Genomic DNA, 6,000 nt, shown 5'->3' on the forward strand with positions numbered 1-6,000 from the left:
TCTTTTGGAATTTTCTTTTCTTTCCATTTTTGTGCAAAAGCAATCCTTGTAGCTACTAAAATATGGATTATTAAGTAATATGTTTCTTTTTTAAACCTGGTATCTGTAATACCTAATAAGAAAAATTCTGGGGTCTTCCTAATTTCTTTGTAATTTCCTTTAGCCATTTTTCTACCTTATTCCAATAAATCTTTGGTTTTGGACATGTCCACCATGTATGGAAATATGTGCCAATTTCTTTTTTACATTTCCAACAAATAGGTGAAGTACTTGGAAACATCTTTGAAATCCTATTGGGTGGCAAGTGCCATCTATAAAACATCTTGATTTGATTTTCTTTAAAAGAAACTGATTTGTTATTTTCCAGTTTATATATCCAAACCTTTTCCCATGTATCTAGGTCTATTTCTTTTCCTAGGTTTTTACACCAACTGATCATATTATCTTTTAATATCCAGCCTATTGTCTTGTAGTTTATTAAATATTTATACACCTTCCCAATCAGTTTTCCTTGATTTTGGATTAATAATTACCCTAATATATTATTATCTTTCTTAAATATAAATATTCTTACATCTTTTTGAAATCTGGAATTGATCTGGGCGTATTGCCACCAATCCATTTCTACACCCACTTCCTGTAATTCTTGTTTTGTTTTCAGTTTTAGTTGATTTTCAAGTAAATCTCTATACAGTATTTCCATATTTTACCTTCTTTTAATAAATTAGTGGGGGATATGGCTTCTATTGGCGAAATCCATTCTGGCATTACCAGGAAATGATTTTTTTAAAATCTCTTTCCAAATATCTAATAATGCCTTTCTGGTTGTGTGTCTTTTAAAATATGAGTGGGTTTTAAACTTTTCATACCAGACAAAGGCATGCTAACCTAGCATTAAATCATGGCCCTCTAAATTTAATAATCTTCTATTTTCCAAAGTTAACCATTCTTTTACCGTGTGAGGCAGATTGTAATTCGAGATGGATTATTGCTTCATCAAAGCCTCTGTTGATTATATAACTATGTTCTTCAAATTCTTCCATCTTCTGTTCTATGTTCTCCACATTGCAAGCCATCGGGGCCACCTCAGCAGTTGCCGCTGCCACAGTTGCCAGGTGGGGGGGAAGGGTGGCGGCGGCTGCGGTGGCAGCAACTGCTGAGGCAGCTCCAGCGGTTTCCTTTCAAGGAACAGCAGTGCCAGGAACATTACGTTCATCTGCTCAATGTACTGCCACCGCCACCCCTCCCACTCCTGCCAGGGGAAGAAAGTGCCCTGCCTCCAGATAGCCCAACCTGTCCCCCCCCCGCCCCATGCCCCCCATCACCTTACCTGGGAGCGCCAGTTGCCTCGCCCCCATGAAGCCAGAGAGATGAAAGGTAAGGGGGGAGTGATGGACAATGTGTGTGTGTGTGTGGGAGAGAGGGATCAATTCTCCCCCTAAGAAATAAAGGAAATATAGCGAGTCAACAGGGGCTGAGAACCAATTAAATCTATTTCCTTTATTTCTTATGGGGAAAATTTTTTTGGATAACGAACATTTGTGGTCGTTAGTGGAGGTTCCACTGTACTATCTTACTATGTAGCACACCACCACTAACCACAGACTACAATTAACCACTACAAACCACAAACTACACCTATGCAAAGGTGCATTATAGTTTATACAATTCTTAACCAATCAGATTGTAGCACATTCATTATGACTCAGCAATTGTTCCACTTTACAATAATTACAGCCTTTCTACTATATTTGGAATATTACCTCAGGACAACACTAATCCTGACAGGGGGAATAAATTCTACAAAAACCAAATTGAATTGAACCACCTGCTGTTTCTCGCCATTGCCTAGATTACTCCAGAAAATTGCAGGGCATAATAATGTGAAGTTATCTCCTCTAGGGAATTGCTCAATTTCGCTTCTGTGCAAAATTCTCTACACGTAGAGGAAAACTTCAGAGTAATGGGCACTCTGCACTTTCCTTTTCGAATCAGAGATTGCACATCACAACACATAAATATGTGGCATGCACTGGTGCGCAGACTGATCCCTCTCCCTTTCTGACTATCGGGTTCCAGCAAAGTGCATAGTGGTGGTGATGGTGGTGGTAGTGGTGGTGGTGTGTGTGTTTGTGTGTGTGTAATTGAACAAACTGACCTTCCAATGGAAAGAGGTCAGTAATACCTTCTTGAATGAAATATTAACTCTGCTGACTTTGGCTGAGGCTTTATTGTTATTCACTGTCATAAAGAAAAGCTAAAGCCGGTGACAATTTGTTCAAGCAATTTAGAATCTATTATTGAGTATTCAGCTGCAGTGAGAGCTTTTTTTGTTGTTATAATGATCAGCAGATGTGCTGCTGCCTGAATTCATTATCTTCGGAGAAGAACATGGCTCAGTCCACTCCTGAATCCTTAACTCTCCCTATGTCTGAAAAACTCCACAGCTGATTTGGACTTTGCTCCCTTGTGAGTCATTCTGAACAAAACTAGACAGCTTCAGTTGTGTGTGCTTTGATCTGGCATCACCCAGAACCAACTGTGGTTCTTCTCATCCTTTCCTTTACCACAAGAACATTAAATACCGGAGACTAATAACAGTGAAGTCAGTTAATCATTGGCTCAATTAACCTGAAAATTTGTTCTATTCTGTTCAGTTCTGTTTTCATGGTGTTCGAAGTCTGGAAGGAAAACAGATATTCATATTTTGTGGGTTACATTTTTGGAGATCCTTGTTCAGGAGGTATTGAAGAAATGGAAAGACAAGATAATTTCAGGGTAAGTCCTTTTCTTAAATTAGCTGGGGTTTCCCCTCACCCTGGATTCCCAATTTGTAGTTGTAGCTTGAACAAATCCTGTCTGCTGCTGGGGTAACATTTTATCATTTGAATAGTGCTTTAAATGGCTCCCAACTTATTCCATATTAAAATTTTAAGATGATATATTGTCAAATGCACAAGCAGGCACATACAGTAATGTTACTGGAATAAGGAAGTAGCTATTTGTTTCGCCGTCAGCTATCTAATGGGATTGAAATCAAATTGGGCCAGTGTGAGAAAAATAGGAAGTTTACCAAAGTCACTTGTCCTCAGATATATTTATTTATAAATTTTATATGCCGCCTATCTCGCATCCAATGACTCTGAGTGGCTTACAACATACAGTATAAGGGGGCTTATAAGGACATCATCTAAACCAGACCCTAGCATTCAATCATTCAATCTTCAAACAATGGAGGCAGATATCCATGTTCATAATCAGGCGTTTCTCAATCAATGATGCACACTTGGCCAATAAAGAATTCTATTCTATTCTGTTCTGTTCTGTTCTATTTTATTCATATTAATCAGTTCTCCCTCAACATCAGGAATTTGCACAGCTTTTCATCCTCCAATGTTCTATAGTCTCATTTCTTCTCTGCATCCTCATCTTTCCCCCCAAAAAACTTGACCATGCAGGTATTCAAAACAAATAGAGAAATACTTAAACTTATTTGTTTGTTAAATTTATATGCCACCCATCTCATTGTCAAGTGACTCTGGGCAAATGTGATTAGATTGCTTATTTGTACCTGGACTATCATTAAGTGTTGTACCTTATGATTCTTTATGAACTTATCTCTTCTTTTATGTACACTGAGAGCATATGCACTAAGACAAGTTCCTTGTGTGTCCAATCACACTTGGCCAATAATATTCTATTCTATTCTATTCCATTCCAAAGACAAAATGATAAGAACATTAAAAGATTAAATGCATTCATCATTAAAAATTAAAATGTTAAAATTTATCAAGAACTAGATATAAAGTAACCCTTGTGTAAATGAGTGGAGGTAAAACATTCTATTAATCTATTAATTATCTCCAAAGTGGATGGGAAAAAAAAATAGATCCAGGAAACTACAAACCTATCAGCCTGACCTCAATACCAGGGAAGATTCTGGAAATTGAAGGCCGGCTGCTTGAGGTGGGACAACAGTTGTGGTGGGGCTGGACAGCACAGCCACCGCTGGTGAAGAGTGAGGTTGGGGTGATCGCGCTAGAAAGCGCTCTGTATTTAAACTGAATGCAGCAAACAGAGGGAAAAGGGTTTTGAGTTAACCAGACGGGACAGCAGGCAATGGGCTGCTCGTAATGATATGGGGCATAGCTCAGAGGCAAGGCCCCGTGTCCAGACTCAGGTACCTACCAGTCAAGGATAAATTAGCTGTGGATGAGTCACTTGGGGGGGGGAGGTGCATGAGGAAATGGGGAAATGGAACGTTCCGTGTGACCTTTATGGGGATGGTGCCCTGAAGTCTATGATTTACTACCCTGGAAACGCCATATTCTGTTTACCCAGGGAGGATATACATGAAAGGCCTAGTCTTGGGCGTTCTTCCTCTCCCACCTTTTTCTTCCTGAGATGGGCAAGGAGGTTTCCTCTGCCCTCCACACTGGTGTAGCTGCTGCTGGGGGGGGGGGGTACCCTCTGGGTGTGTGGTGATATTGGGCTATGCTTGCATATGGAAAGAGAAGGGCTTGACCACGATGAGGCAAGCACCAGTGGACCTGCAGGCCTTCTGCTGCACGAATCCCAGCGACCAGTTAGGTCCCACAGAGTTGGCCTTCTCCGGGTCCCGTCGACTAAATAATGCCATTTGGCGGGACCCAGGGGAAGAGCCTTCTCTGTGGTGGCCCCGGCCCTCTGGAACCAGCTCCCCCCAGATATCAGAGTTGCCCCCACCCTCCTAGCCTTTCGTAAGCTCCTTAAAATCCACCTCTGTCGGCAGGCATGGGGGAATTGAGATATTCCCTTCCCCCTAGGCTTATAAAACATTTATGCATGGTATGTCTGTATGTATGGTTGGTTTCTTAAATTGGGGTTTCTTTTTAAATTAACTTAAATATTAGATTTGTTTATATTGTTTTATTACTGTTGTTAGCCAGCCCGAGTCTACGGAGAGTGGCGGCATACAAATCTGATTAATAAATAAATAAATAAATAAATAAATTGTGACAGATCGCCTGGCAAGGGGCTTGGCCCCAGTGTTTGTAGCATGGCTTGCCTCAATGGAGCAAGCTGCTGGGGTCCGACAAATTGTGGGTCCCACTTTTTGTGATGATGGCACGGCCCTGAAGGGGCAGCCATATGGATCTCTGGGTCAGGGCATGGCCCAGGGCAGGCTTGGCTGAATTGAAACCTATTGATAAAGATTGTTCAGTGATGAATACAGGGCGTTGACATGCTTAATGGCACCTACAGAGGTACCTGCATGAGCTGGTGCAGGTTTGAGGGGGAACAGGGAACCTAAATAGAGATTTGACACAACCCCTCCCCCCACTCACTGTGGTGGTGGAAAAAGGGGGCTAAAAGCAACTGTGTGATCTCCTTTAGGGCACCTTTTGGAAGGTGATGGGATGCCCCTCACCAGGAGCCCAGGGCCTACCCAGATTGGGTGATTGAGGAAGGAGTGCCCTTGGGGCTCACCTGCTGCAAGCTTACAGGTGACAAGCCAGGTGGAGACTTCCCACATGCCTTGGGTGTGGCTAAGAGCAGGGAAGGTCAAGGCCAAGGTCAAGGGCATCATTCCTTTGCTCAGCAAGGAACTTCACCCATAGTTGCCCAGGAATGTTCTGAATGTGAGTGCCGCCCCATTTGATTTACCTCGACAGGTCCAGATTTAAATTAATAAAGTGACCCATAAATCCTAGCTCTGTGGTCCTTGTGTTTATTCTGGTGTCTGTCGCAAAAGATAATCAAAGAATGAATTAGTAAACACCTAGAAGCAAGCAAAGTAAATAACCAAAAGCCACCATGGGTTTGTCAAAAACAGAACAAACTGATCTTATTGCATTCTTTGACAAGGTATCAAAATTAGTGGACCAGAAAAATGCTCTCAATATAATTTACTTGGACTTCAGTATGGCGTTTGATAAATTAGACCATAACCTACTAACTAGATAAAATAGAAAAATGTGTGTTAGATAGCATCGCCACCAAATGGATTCTTAACTGGCT

The sequence above is a fragment of the Erythrolamprus reginae genome, chromosome 1 (assembly GCF_031021105.1).
Source record: "Erythrolamprus reginae isolate rEryReg1 chromosome 1, rEryReg1.hap1, whole genome shotgun sequence".
Taxonomy (NCBI): Eukaryota; Metazoa; Chordata; class Lepidosauria; order Squamata; family Dipsadidae; genus Erythrolamprus; species Erythrolamprus reginae.